Source organism: Triticum aestivum, chromosome 2A, assembly GCF_018294505.1.
Source record: "Triticum aestivum cultivar Chinese Spring chromosome 2A, IWGSC CS RefSeq v2.1, whole genome shotgun sequence".
NCBI lineage: Eukaryota > Viridiplantae > Streptophyta > Magnoliopsida > Poales > Poaceae > Triticum > Triticum aestivum.
The window spans coordinates 780,160,660-780,175,880 of record NC_057797.1 but is presented as its reverse complement, the minus strand read 5'-3'; the positions used below and the strand labels follow the sequence as shown (position 1 = coordinate 780,175,880).

Genomic DNA, 15,221 nt, shown 5'->3' with positions numbered 1-15,221 from the left:
CTGTAAGATGGAGGAGAACAGTTCTGTCAGTGAGCATATACTCAAAATGTCTGGGTATAATAATCACTTGATTCAGATGGGAGTTAATCTTCCAGATGACTGCGTCATTGACAGAATTCTCCAATCACTGCCACCAAGCTACAAGAGCTTCGTGATGAACTATAATATGCAAGGGATGAACAAGACTATTCCCGAGCTCTTCGCAATGCTGAAAGCTGCGGAGGTAGAAATCAAGAAGGAGCATCAAGTGTTGATGGTTAGCAAAACCACTAGTTTCAAGAAAAAGGGCAAAGGGAAGAAGAAGGGAAACTTCAAGAAGAACAGCAAGCAAGTTGCTGCTCAGGAGAAGAAACCCAAGTCTGGACCTAAGCCTGAAACTGAGTGCTTCTACTGCAAGCAGACTGGTCACTGGAAGCGGAACTGCCCCAAGTATTTGGCGGATAAGAAGGATGGCAAAGTGAGCAAAGGTATATGTGATATACATGTTATTGATGTGTACCTTACTAGAGCTCGCAGTAGCACCTGGGTATTTGATACTGGTTCTGTTGCTAATATTTGCAACTCGAAACAGGGACTACAGAATAAGCGGACGCTAGCAAAGGACGAGGTGACGATGCGCGTGGGAAACGGTTCCAAAGTCGATGTGATCGCGGTCGGCACGCTACCTCTACATCTACCTTCGGGATTAATATTAGACCTAAATAATTGTTATTTGGTGCCAGCGTTGAGCATGAACATTATATCTGGATCTTGTTTAATGCGAGACGGTTATTCATTTAAATCAGAGAATAATGGTTGTTCTATTTATATGAATAATATCTTTTATGGTCATGCACCCTTGAAGAGTGGTCTATTCTTGTTGAATCTCGAAGATAGTGATACACATATTCATAATGTAGAAGCCAAAAGATGCAAAGTTAATAATGATAGTGCAACTTACTTGTGGCACTGCCGTTTGGGTCATATCAGTGTAAAGCGCATGAAGAAACTCCATACTGATGGGCTTTTGGAACCACTTGATTATGAATCACTTGGTACTTGCGAACCGTGCCTCATAGGCAAGATGACTAAAACACCGTTCTCCGGTACTATGGAGAGAGCAACAGATTTATTGGAAATCATACATACCGATGTATGTGGTCCGATGAATATTGAGGCTCGTGGCGGATATCGTTATTTTCTCACCTTCACAGATGATTTAAGCAGATATGGGTATATCTACTTAATGAAACATAAGTCTGAAACATTTGAAAAGTTCAAAGAATTTCAGAGTGAAGTTGAAAATCATCGTAACAAGAAAATAAAGTTTCTACGATCTGATCGTGGAGGAGAATATTTGAGTTACGAGTTTGGTGTACATTTGAAAAATTGTGGAATAGTTTCGCAACTCACGCCACCCGGAACACCACAATGTAATGGTGTGTCCGAACGTCGTAATGGTACTTTACTAGATATGGTGCGATTTATGATGTCTCTTACTGATTTACCGCTATCGTTTTGGGGTTATGCTTTGGAGACGGCCGCATTCACGTTAAACAGGGCACCATCAAAATCCGTTGAGACGACACCTTATGAACTATGGTTTGGCAAGAAACCAAAGTTGTCGTTTCTTAAAGTTTGGGGCTGCGATGCTTATGTGAAAAAGTTTCAACCTGATAAGCTCGAACCCAAATCGGAGAAGTGTGTCTTCATAGGATATCCAAAGGAAACTATTGGATACACCTTCTATCACAGATCCGAAGGCAAGACTATTGTTGCTAAGTTCGGAAACTTTCTAGAGAAGGAGTTTCTCTCGAAAGAAGTGAGTGGGAGGAAAGTAGAACTTGACGAGGTAACTATACCTGCTCCCTTATTGGAAAATAGTACATCACAGAAAACTGTTTCTGCGACACCTATACCAATCAGTGAGGAAGCTAATGATGATGATCATGAAGCTTCAGAACAAGATACTACTGAACCACGTAGATCAACCAGAGTAAGATCCACACCAGAGTGGTACGGTAATCCAGTTCTGGAAGTCATGATGCTAGATCATGATGAACCTACGAACTATGAAGAAGCGATGGTGAGCCCAGATTCCGCAAAGTGGCTTGAGGCCATGAAATCTGAGATGGGATCCATGTATGAAAACAAAGTATGGACTTTGGTTGACTTGCCCGATGATCGGCAAGCAATTGAGAATAAATGGATCTTCAAGAAAAAGACTGACGCTGACGGTAATATTACCGTCTATAAAGCTCGACTTGTCGCGAAAGGTTTTCGGCAAGTTCAAGGAGTTGACTACGATGAGACCTTCTCACCCGTAGCGATGCTTAAGTCCGTCAGAATAATGTTAGCAATTGCCGCATTTTATGATTATGAAATATGGCAGATGGATGTCAAAACTGCATTCCTGAATGGATTTCTGGAAGAAGAGTTGTATATGATACAACCAGAAGGTTTTGTCGATTCAAAGGGAGCTAACAAAGTATGCAAACTCCAGCGATCCATTTATGGACTGGTGCAAGCATCTCGGAGTTGGAATAAACGCTTTGATAGTGTGATCAAAGCATTTGGCTTTATACAGACTTTTGGAGAAGCCTGTATTTACAAGAAAGTGAGTGGGAGCTCTGTAGCATTTCTGATATTATATGTGGATGACATATTGCTAATTGGAAATGATATAGAATTTCTGGATAGCATAAAGGGATACTTGAATAAAATTTTTCGATGAAAGACCTCGGGGAAGCTACTTACATATTAGGCATAAAGATCTATAGAGATAGATCTAAACGCTTAATTGGACTTTCACAGAGCACATACCTTGACAAGATTTTGAAGAAGTTCAAAATGGATCAGGCAAAGAAAGGGTTCTTGCCTGTGTTACAAGGTATGAAGTTGAGTAAGACTCAATGCCCGACCACTGCAGAAGATAGAGAGAAAATGAAAGATGTTCCCTATGCTTCAGCCATAGGCTCTATCATGTATACAATGCTGTGTACCAGACCTGATGTGTGCCTTGCTATAAGCTTAGCAGGGAGGTACCAAAGTAATCCAGGAATGGATCACTGGACAGCGGTCAAGAACATCCTGAAATACCTGAAAAGGACTAAGGATATGTTTCTCATATATGGAGGTGACAAAGAGCTCACCGTAAGAGGTTACGTTGATGCAAGCTTTGACACTGATCCGGACGATTCTAAATCGCAAACCGGATACGTGTTTACTTTAAACGGTGGAGCTGTCAGTTGGTGCAGTTCTAAACAAAGCGTCGTAGCGGGATCTACATGTGAAGCGGAGTACATAGCTGCTTCGGAAGCAGCAAACGAAGGAGTCTGGATGAAGGAGTTCATATCCGATCTAGGTGTCATACCTAGTGCATCGGGTCCAATGAAAATCTTCTGTGACAATACTGGTGCAATTGCCTTGGCAAAGGAATCCAGATTTCACAAGAGGACCAAACACATCAAGAGACGCTTCAACTTCATCCGGGATTTAGTCCAGGTGGGAGACATAGAGATTTGCAAGATACATACGGATCTGAATGTTGCAGACCCGTTGGCTAAGCCTCTTCCACGAGCAAAATATGATCAGCACCAAGGCTCCATGGGTGTTAGAATCATTACTGTGTAATCTAGATTATTGACTCTAGTGCAAGTGGGAGACTGAAGGAAATATGCCCTAGAGGCAATAATAAAGTTATTATTTATTTCCTTATATCATGATAAATGTTTATTATTCATGCTAGAATTGTATTAACCGGAAACATAATACATGTGTGAATACATAGACCAACAGAGTGTCACTAGTATGCCTCTACTTGACTAGCTCGTTAATCAAAGATGGTTATGTTTCCTAACCATGAACAAAGAGTTGTTATTTGATTAACGAGGTCACATCATTAGTAGAATGATCTGATTGACATGACCCATTCCATTAGCTTAGCACCCGATCGTTTAGTATGTTGCTATTGCTTTCTTCATGACTTATACATGTTCCTATAACTATGAGATTATGCAACTCCCGTTTACCGGAGGAACACTTTGGGTACTACCAAACGTCACAACATAACTGGGTGATTATAAAGGAGTACTACAGGTGTCTCCAATGGTAGATGTTGGGTTGGCGTATTTCGAGATTAGGGTTTGTCACTCCGATCGTCGGAGAGGTATCTCTGGGCCCTCTCGGTAATGCACATCACATAAGCCTTGCAAGCACTGCAACTAATATGTTAGTTGTGAGATGATGTATTACGGAACGAGTAAAGAGACTCGCCGGTAACGAGATTGAACTAGGTATTGGATACCGACGATCGAATCTCGGGCAAGTAACATACCGATGACAAAGGGAACAACGTATGTTGTTATGCGGTCTGACCGATAAAGATCTTCGTAGAATATGTAGGAGCCAATATGGGCATCCAGGTCCCGCTATTGGTTATTGACCGGAGACGTGTCTCGGTCATGTCTACATTGTTCTCGAACCGTAGGGTCCGCACGCTTAACGTTACGATGACAGTTATTATGAGTTTATGCATTTTGATGTACCGAAGGTTGTTCGGAGTCCCGGATGAGATCACGGACATGACGAGGAGTCTCGAAATGGTCGAGACGTAAAGATTGATATATTGGAAGCCTATGTTTGGACATAGGAAGTGTTCCGGGTGAAATCGGGATTTTACCGGAATACCGGGAGGGTTACCGGAACCCCCCGGGAGACTAATGGGCCTATTGGGCCTTAGTGGAAAAGGAGAAAAGGGACAAGCCCAAGCTGGCCGGCTCCCCCCCTTCCCCAAAGTCCTAGTAGGACTAGGATAGGGGCCGGCCCCCCTTCTCTCTCCTTTTCCCCCCGGGAGTCCTAATTGGATTAGGATTGGGGGGAGGAGTCCTACTCCCGGTGGGAGTAGGACTCCCCTACGCCTCCTCTCCCTGGCCGGCCGGCTCCCCCTCCTCCAACCTTTATATACGGGGGCAGGGGGCACCCCAAGACACACAACTTGATCCTTGAGATCGTTCCTTAGCCGTGTGCGGTGCCCCCTGCCACCAAATTCCACCTCGATCATACCGTTGTAGTGCTTAGGCGAAGCCCTGCGTCGGTAGTACATCAAGATCGTCATCACGCCGTCGTGCTGACGGAACTCTTCCTCGACGCTTTGCTGGATCGGAGCCCGAGGAACGTCATCGAGCTGTACGTGTGCTAAGAACTCGGAGGTGCCGGAGTAACGGTGCTTGGATCGGTCGGATCGGGAAGAAGACGTACGACTACTTCCTCTACGTTGTGTGATCGCTTCCGCAGTCGGTCTGCGTTGGTACGTAGACAACACTCTCCCCTCTCGTTGTTGTGCATCACCATGATCTTGCGTGTGCGTAGGAAAATTTTCGAAATTACTGCGTTCCCCAACAGATACATGCCACCGGAATACTTATTTGGCAACGTGGTCTCGAAGAAGTTCGACATATTCAGCTTGGGTGTTGTAATGACCAAGATAATTGTGGGGCCTAATGGCCACACCAGACATGCTGAAATGCACCACCAAGAGTTTCTTGATCAAGTAAGAAAGCTATCTATTATATTGGACAAAAGGTTCATGTTCATTTTTGAACCATATTCTCGTGTGGTCTACATGTGTATGTGGTAGGACTAGGGTTCCTACCGGTGCGGTTACGCAGGTTATAGGGACAAGGTGGAGGTGGACGAGGGCTGGAGCGGGCGCGCCGGCGAGTGGGCGCCGTCGCGGCTAGGGTTTAGGTGCGGCGGCGGGTGGGCTGGTGGCGGCTAGGGTTCCGGCTCCTCAGGGAGCCCGGCAACAGAAGATGATAATATCTTTATTGCTTAATTCTCAAAGAGTCTTACAACCTATATTTATAACCTAAATAACTTGCATAAGAATAAATCCTAAGATAACTTGTGGGCCAAGCCCCCTAACTACTGCCCGGTGGGCCTCTTCCGGATATAAGCTAACCGGTCATAACACTTCTCCCCGCCTACACAAAAAGCTCGTCCTCGAGCTGTAAGGTGGGGAAGCGCTTGCTGAACTCCTCGAGGTGATCAACCAGCGTCAAACACCTTCTCGACAGCTGGGGCGGCCAGGTCGGCGGCGACGGCGTCCTCCGGAATGTAGTCTGCAACCTCTAGGTAGAAGAGTCGCGGGCAGGCGTGGCCGGGCTTGTAGGGTTCGTCGCAGTTGAAGCACAACCCTTGGCGGCGCCGCTCGAGTATCTCGGCTGAGGTGAGCCGGCGGAACGGGCGTGCCGCAGTCGCGGCGAGGGGTGCCGCAGAAGCCTGAGCAGGCCGACCCTGCGCGGGATCCGGCCAGGGTATAGACCCAGCGGCCCGGGACGGTGACTCCTGCTGGATGGCCACCGCGCGGCGCTCGAACGTGCGGGCGTAGTACATGGCCGTCTGGAGATCCTAGGGTCCACGAAGCTTCACGTCCACGCGGATGTGATCCGGAAGTCCACCAACAAAGAGGTCGGCTCGCTGCTGCGCCGTCACGCCCGACGCATGGCATGCCAGGGCCTGGAAGCGGTCGGCGAAGTCCTGCACCGTAGAGGTGAACGGAAGGCGGCCGAGCTCCGCCAAGCGGCTCCCGCGAACCGGAGGTCCGAAGCGAAGGAGGCAGAGCTCGCGGAAGTGCTCCCAAGGGGGCATGGCGCCCTCGTCCTGCTCGAGAGCGTAATACCATGTCTGGGCCGCGCCGCGGAGGTGGTAAGAGGCGAGCCATGTACGCTCTGATGCGAGGGTGCGCTGCCCGCGAAAAAACTGGTCGCACTGGTTGAGCCAGTTGAGGGGGTCCTCCGTGCCGTCATAGGTGGCGAAGTCGAGCTTGGCGAACCCCAGCGGTGTCTGCGTCGGAGTGCCGTGTCGAGCGGGCTCGGAGGTGCGAAGCAACGAGGCGGGCGGCGCCTGGTTGGAGTACCCCGGGTAGGGGCCCGTGGAGCCGGATGGCCCGCCGAACTGCAGGGATGGAGTCGGCTGTTCCGGAGCCGTGGTGTATGTTGGGGAACGTAGTAATTTCAAAAAAATTCCTACGCACACGCAAGATCATGGTGATGCATAGCAACTAGGGGGAGAGTCTGATCTACGTACCCTTGTAGATCGCAACGGAAGCGTTGACACAACGTAGAAGAAGTAGTCGTACGTCTTCTTCCCGATCCGACCGATCCAAGCACCGTTACTCCGGCACCTCCGAGTTCTTAGCACACGTACAGTTCGATGACGATCCCCGGGCTCCGATCCAGCAAAGCTTCGGGGAGGAGTTCCGTCAGCACGACGGCGTGGTGACGATCTTGATGTATTACCGACCCAGGGCTTCGCCTAAGCACTACAACGATATAATCGAGGTGGAATATAATGGCAGGGGGCACCGCACACGGCTAAGGAACGATCTCAATGATCAACTTGTGTGTCTAGAGGTGCCCCCCTGCCCCCGTATATAAAGGAGCAAGGGGGAGGAGGCCGGCCATAGGAGAGGCGCGTCAGGTGTGGAGTCCTACTAGGACTCCAAGTCCTAGTAGGAGTCCACCAAGAGGGGAGGAAGGGAGAAGGAAGTGGAGGAGTAGGAAAGGTGGCCGGCCCCCTTTTCCCTAGTCCAATTCGGACTAGAGGGGAGGGGGGAGGGGGCGCAGCAGGCTTTTTTCCTCTTCCCACTAAAGCCCATCAAGGCCCATTACTTCTCCCGTAACTACCCGGTACTCCGAAAAATACCCGAATCACTCGGAACCTTTCCGATGTCCGAATATAGTCGTCCAATATATCGATCTTTATGTCTCGACCATTTCGAGACTCCTCGTCATGTCCCCGATCTCATCCGGGACTCCGAACTCCTTCGGTACATCAAAACTCATAAACTCATAATATAACTGTCATCGAAACCTTAAGCGTGCGGACCCTACGGTTCGAGAACAATGTAGACATGACCAAGACACGTCTCCGGTCAATAACCAATAGCGGGACCTGGATGCCCATATTGGCTCCTACATATTCTACGAAGATCTTTAATCGGTCAGACCGCATAACAACATGCGTTGTTCCCTTTGTCATCGGTATGTTACTTGCCCGAGATTCGATCGTCGGTATCCAATACCTAGTTCAATCTCGTTACCGGCAAGTCTCTTTACTCGTTCCGTAATACATCATCCCACAACTAACATATTAGTTGCAGTGCTTGCAAGGCTTATGTGATGTGCATTACTGAGAGGGCCCAGAGATACCTCTCCGACAATCGGAGTGACAAATCCTAATCTCGAAATACGCCAACCCAACATCTACCTTTGGAGACACCTGTAGTACTCCTTTATAATCACCCATTTACGTTATGGCGTTTGGTAGTACCCAAAGTGTTCCTCCGGTAAACGGGAGTTGCATAATCTCATAGTCATAGGAACATGTATAAGTTATGAAGAAAGCAATAGCAACATACTAAACGATCGGGTGCTAAGCTAATGGAACGGGTCATGTCAATCAGATCATTCAACTAATGATGTGATCCCATTAATCAAATAACAACTCTTTGTCCATGGTTAGGAAACATAACCGTCTTTGATTAACGAGCTAGTCAAGTAGAGGCATACTAGTGACACTCTGTTTGTCTATGTATTCACACATGTATTATGTTTCCGGTTAATACAATTCTAGCATGAATAATAAACATTTATCATGATATAAGGAAATAAATAATAACTTTATTATTGCCTCTAGGGCATATTTCCTTCAGTGTAGACCGGTGGTAGCGAAGACCCGGCCGCCCAAGCTGGTAGTGGCGCGCCCTGGCCCACTGCCTCGGCGGTACGGAGGGCTGATGACGGAGCTCGGTACAGGGTGGAAGGGCCGGCGTAGTTCCCTGTGGCACCCGACGCCTCGGGCTGCAACTGGAACCCTGACGGTGGCTGGGCCTCCGTAGAAGCCAACGGTGGCCCGTGGAGTCAACCGGGAAGGCTGCTCGGCGAGGACCAGCCCAGGCTAGGGTTGGGCGGGGGCGGTGGGGGCCGCATGAAGCGGTGGAGGCGGCCCATACGGGCTCGCCAAGTAGAGGCGGATGCCCTGGACCGCGACGACCGGGTCGTTGAGCACGCCGGCCATAGCCTCCGGTGTAAACTGCGGCGGCGCTGGGGGAGGCGAAGGCGGTGGTTGCTGGATGGGGGTTTGCAGCTGGCCCTGGCCCGGCGTGGTGCCGGGGGCGGTGGAGATCGGCGCCGATAGGGAGGCCATGGCGCCAAGCGACGTAGCGGTGGCGTTGGTGGAATCGGTGGCAGCGGCGGTGGGGGAGGCGTTGGGCAGCGGCGGCTGCGGTGGTGGCGGGTTTGGAGGCGGTGAAGACATGGTCGAAACCCGGGTACCTGATACCAAATTGGTAGGACTAGGGTTCCTACCGGTGCGGTTACGCAGGTTATAGGGACAAGGTGGGGGTGGACGAGGGCTGGAGCGGGCGCGCCGGCGAGTGGGCGCCGTCGCGGCTAGGGTTTAGGTGCGGCGGCGGGTGGGCTGGTGGCGGCTAGGGTTCCGGCTCCTCAGCGAGCCGGATAACAGAAGATGATAATATCTTTATTGCTTAATTCTCAAAGAATCTTACAGCCTATATTTATAACCTAAATAACTTGCATAAGAATAAATCGTTAGATAACTTGTGGGCCAAGCCCCCTAACTACTGCCCGGTGGGCCTCCTCCGGATATAAGCTAACCGGTCATAACAGTATGTTTTAATGCTTGCTTTTACACTTCGATCACACAGGTACAAGGAAATCGGAGAAAAAGGTTGCAAGCAACATGGAGTCCTCCCGAACCGGTAGAAGCACAATGCCAGCAAGTGAAGAGATGCATTGAGATTGCCCTGAGCTGCATGGAGATGGATAGACACAAAAGGCCAAGTGTTTTTTTTTAGAAAAGGAGGAATCACCCCCGGCCTCTGCATCTGAGTGATGCATGCGGCCATATTATTTATTATTCACACAGACCTTATAAGGTAATACAACAGTAAGCCCGAGGCCACCATCTAGACGACATCTGTCGCTACTCCTATCCCCTTGATGAAGGTGTGCCGAATGTCCGGACCAAATACCAAACAGACATCGCACGAAAGCCTAACATCTAACGCCGGATGCCCCATCCAAGCCACATAGGCGGGACTGGGTAACACTCCGGTCCGGCGCACTCTCAGTGAGTACCACACGCACACGCTGCAAAGGGCCGTCACCTCCGTCTTCCCTCGATCCATCCTCAAAGCATGTACTGACGCATCGACCTTGTCAGGCCACTCTGCCATCGACGCCAGACAACATCGACCTCCTGCGCGTGTCCCTCGCCACACATCTGACGCCAAGCCTTCACTGCTCCATGCCGTTGAGAACCGCCGCCATGAATATGTAGAAAGAAACACCGCTCCACCGCAGATGCCATCCGCTGGTCCCTCGAGCCCGAGTGCATCTCCAAGAATGCCGCCCCCAAGGGGGTAACGACACATGAATGTCGCCGTCATCCGATCAACTGATCTAAGGTTTTCCCCAGAGGTATTGGGTGGGGTTGGGAACTTCACCTCGATGATGCCTTCATGAAGGAAACGATGATAAGAGCATCGTCATCACCGGCTCCGGCCAATGACTGAAGACCAAGTTTTCACCCGGAACCGTTCCAAGAAATCCACCCGACAACCTGTGCACTGTCTCGACTGCCTTCAAAGCCCCAGATCTAGCCGCCTAGATCCGGTGACCAACCACAACAGCAGTGCCACCGTAGGAGCCCTGGCGCACCAGCCACTGCCTGAATGCGCCACCACTGGAGCCTGGGAGGAGGGCTCCCACCCCACCTCGCCAAACCGCGAGAGCCGCCGGGATGGATCCCGCACACTCATCACCGTCTCTGATCTGAACCGATGCAGATCCGCCTTGGATATGGACTGCACCACGCCATGCCGCCGCGGGAAGCCTGAGCTTCACCAGCCGCCACCTTCCAGGGCCACCGCCCCGGGATCCAGCCGCCGCCGACAGGACGCGCCGCCCACATGCAGCAGGCCGGAGGAGCCCCCGATCCAGATCTGGACCGAGAAGCTCACCACGGCTGCCCCACGCCGGCACGCCCCGCCTGGCCGCGGATCTGCAGCCACCCGCGCCTCCACGCCAGAGAGCCGCCATCCGGCCGCCCCGGACGCATCCGCGCCGCGCCGCCCTGCATGGTTGCGCGCATCCGCGCGAAGGCACTGTCCCGCGCCAGCACCACACCGCACCGAAGGGGGGAGGGGCCGCCACCGCCGACGCCGGCGGCGGCGGGGAGGGGGAGGAGACGGGGAGGGGTTGGAGGCGGCGGCGCGTGAGATCGCCCCCCCCCCCCCCCCGCTCGCGGGAGCGGGCTGGGCGAAACGGTTCGTCAAAGCTCCACTGGCCAGTCAACAAAAAAAAGATACAGTTGCTGCAGCTAACTGTTGCATGAACAAGATCCGTCACCGCCACTTGGTTCCACTTCAAATGTTGTTCAACTTGCAACGTCATCTCCACCATCTTCCCCAACACTGGTTTGTCTCTTATAAGTGTTACTTGAATTATTGTTTATTTATCTTCCTTTTGATTAACATTATCTTGATGGCAAACAGAGTTTGCAATTGGCTTCATCACGGGATGTTGAAGTGGAGGCTGCGAAGCTACTTCATAAACTTATTCTGGAGTCAAAGGATGAGCCCACTAAACTGGCAAGAAAACTTTACGTGGTATGCACCGCAACTAATATACATGACATGAAAAACTATAAACTCCAATGTAACATTGTTTCCTTGTTCAACGTTCTAGATATGTCAACATATGAAGTTAAGTGGAAAAGAGCAGTCTCTGCCCTATCAGGTCATATCTAGGTAAATATTTTCTTTTGTTCTTGGCTATATTTTCAGAAGATCTTTTTTGCCAAACTTTTAACGGTAAATACTAGTTAAATTCTAGCTTGTGTTTTACACATGTTGTCTTGTCGCTATTCTTGACATTCAAAGTTGATAATTGGTGGTGTGATGTTATTATGCTAAAAAGTTCTGCTATCAAACTGGATTTCACACATCGGTTATCACTCATTGCCACTTCTGGAATACTAATATACAATTAAGGGGCAGCATTTCACTAGTTTGATAACCGTTGTGTGACAATGAGTTCATACTGTTCTGACATACGTATTAGGTGTAAAATACTTAGGATGTGAAAATGTTGTTCAGAATGAGATACTGGATGACAACAGCGTAAGTCGGAATGTTCTATCAAAATTTCACTTTATCGAGCTTGACTTTTCGACCTCTTCCTAGTTTCTAAGATGTTCATACTATCCGTAAATTTTGCCCGCAGGGCCATGGAGATTCTTGTAAGTCAACATGGACGCATTGGGATCATCACGAGTTCCGTTTTCTGGCCGTCCACAAGCAGTAGATTCTAGTGGCGTTATGTTCAAGGATAAGGTGATAATTGGTGGCGTTATGTTCAAGGACAAGGTGATAATTGGTGGTCAGTCTCCTGTGGCTGGACGCAATGCATCCCAGAGCAGCGGTCAAGCTGCATTATGGCAGTTTCCATCTGCCTCTGCCATTGGATTTTCAACATCACCTCAGTGTCCACATCCAATGGTTATTTCTAAGATGTCACCACCACTCTTCCGAACGGTCGTCCACCGCAAGTCACCCGACGGGCTCCTCAAGATCACCGATCGTGTCTATGGTGGCATCACATTTCCCTTTCAACTTTGGCATCTTTCATACAATTTTGTTGATGTAAACTGTAAGGATGCACCACGAATATCTTAGCTTTGTGTATTTATTTGCAGTACTCGATTCATGCTTCATCACTGATGTCTTCGCGGGTGATAAGTACCAGCGGCAGCATTACATCAAGGACATCGTCTCACGCCTCAAGAGCAACTTTGCTAACGCGCACTTCCTGGTCTCGAACTTCCGGGAGGGACGGAGATGGAGCCAGAGCCAGAGCCTGCTGGCCAAAATCTTGAACAGCTATGACATGACTGTGATGGAGTACCCGAGGCAATCCTCACGATGGAGATGATCTACCATTTCCTCAAGTCAGCAGACAGTTGGCTCTCTGTGGGCCAGGACAATGTCATGATAATGCATTGCGAGCGAGGCGGCTGGTCTGTACTTGCGTTCATGTTAGCAGGACTGTTGCTGTGTAAAAAGAAGTTCACTGATGAGCAGAAGATGCTAGAGATGGTCTACAAGCAAGCACCTCGTGAGCTTATCCAGTTGCTCTCACCGATAAATCCCATGCCTTCTCAGATAAGATGCCTGCAATATATATCTCATAGCAATATCAACTTACGTTCAAGCTGGCTACCAAGCGATCGACCACTTACCTTAGACAATGTATTACTAATAAGCATTCCGGACTTCAACGGGGAGGCTGGATGCAGTCCAATCTTCCGAATTTATGGGCATGATCCTCTGTCTGGTACAAAAAACAATCCCAAGGTGGTTTTTTCTACAGCAAAGAAATATGTTAGGCTTTACAAGCAGGCAAGTTAAAAATGTTAATGTTTCAAGAACATACAAATCCATCAACTGTTGGAATTTGTTACTAACATTCTGTTCTCATTATATTTTATTTTCATGTTACTAAGGGAGAGGTTGACGGAATCAAGATTGGCGTGCACTGCCATATTCAAGGCGATGTTGTCCTTGAATGCACCAGCATGGATACTGAGAAAGAACGAGAAGAGACAATGTTCCGACTCATGTTCAATACATCATTTGTCAGATCTGACATTCTAGTGCTAGACCGTGATGAAATCGATATGATGTGGGATGCTAAAGATCGATTCCCGGAGAATTTCAAAGTCGAGGTAATGTAATCCTAAATTCCTAATTGCCATCACAGTCAGCTTATTTTTCTTACAAAATTGTGCATAAACTAGGTAATGTTTGTCATTTGTGGACAAAAGGTTATCTTTTCAGAAATGGCCATGGAGGTGACCAAGGAGAACCTACCAGTTGAAGCATTTGAAGAGGTTCAAGAGATATTCAGCAATACGGAATGGTTAGACTCAAAAGAGAATGCTGCATTGGAGTCCAGATCAAAAAAGGCGAGACTAGACGCGCACATCTAAAATGGGAGAGTGGGCAAGCAATTATAGCGGTATATACTACAGCTGAAAGATTTCGGCAAGAAAATACTGAAGATTGTCTTGGCAGCATCACTGAAATGCTAGCAAATGTAGTACCACTGAATGCTGAAGTATGCCATACCCCAAGGATGCATTGCAAAAAGCTTAGAAGCATGTTGACGACTAAACAAAGGAAGTTATGCGCATATAAGCTAGGAGTTAATGCTTTAGCATACTGATTGTCAATTCAATTCATGTACATCACTAAGAACTTGCCACCATGACACCAGCCGGTTCCACCGTATCATTCCTGTGTGTAATAATAATTAATGGGTAACAATTTTCTGTTTAAATGGATCTAGAAATGAGAATCACGAGTATGCCACATGTGTGCATCTCCTTGATAAGAAATAATTGCATGTATGGGCAGTTTCTTTTGGTCACAAGGAGACTCCCAGTTTTTGAAATCGTAGAAGGTTGATGCTGTGTATTCCATGGGCCAGTGGAGAATTGACTTCAGTGTATATGTCTATGTTATCTAGCTTAGGTGCCTCCATCAAGGAAATCTGAGCATCAAGACAGAGTATTGAAGCCACGTCTTGAATTGAAGCTCAGATTTCAGTTGGCTCAAGCTTACAAGACCGATCTCCTTGACATATGGTCTGACCTCATTAATGCGTCTTATTGTAGCTTTCTAATTACGTATATTTTTTGACTGATCAGTAACAGATATTAATAGCGTATTGTTTATTTATCACAATAAAAACACATTGTACCGTCAATTCTATAGGTGGAACTTGAAGCATGCACCATCATAGACTTGCAAATATAGCTGAAAATGTACGTACTATGGTAGAAAGACGAGGCTGTGATTAATGAAATAATTACCATAAAGTTGCCATAGGCTTAGAACATGCGGCATGCATGGCAGGAAGTTGGTAGCCATGGGATCCATAATACAACCTCTTCCGTACCATATTAATTTTGATCTCACTTAAACAGCTTTGTTTGGCAGTAAGTGATTCACGACCGCCCTCAGCACCGTGGTGAGCAGGAACTCATTGGGTGCCTCGCCGCAGGAGGCACTCTGGAAGGCCACGGAGAAGGCATTGGAGTCTTCCTGACGGCAGTGCTGCGCGTAAATGGAGATGGCGCAGCCCCAGGAGAGT

The 15,221-nt window shown here is 48.6% G+C and overlaps 1 pseudogene; it reads left to right on the top strand.

Annotated features, from left to right (window-relative positions):
* Positions 1-13,943, top strand: part of LOC123038301 (uncharacterized) — a 58,221-nt pseudogene extending 44,278 nt beyond the window's left edge.
* Positions 13,944-15,221: the final 1,278 nt, after the last annotated feature.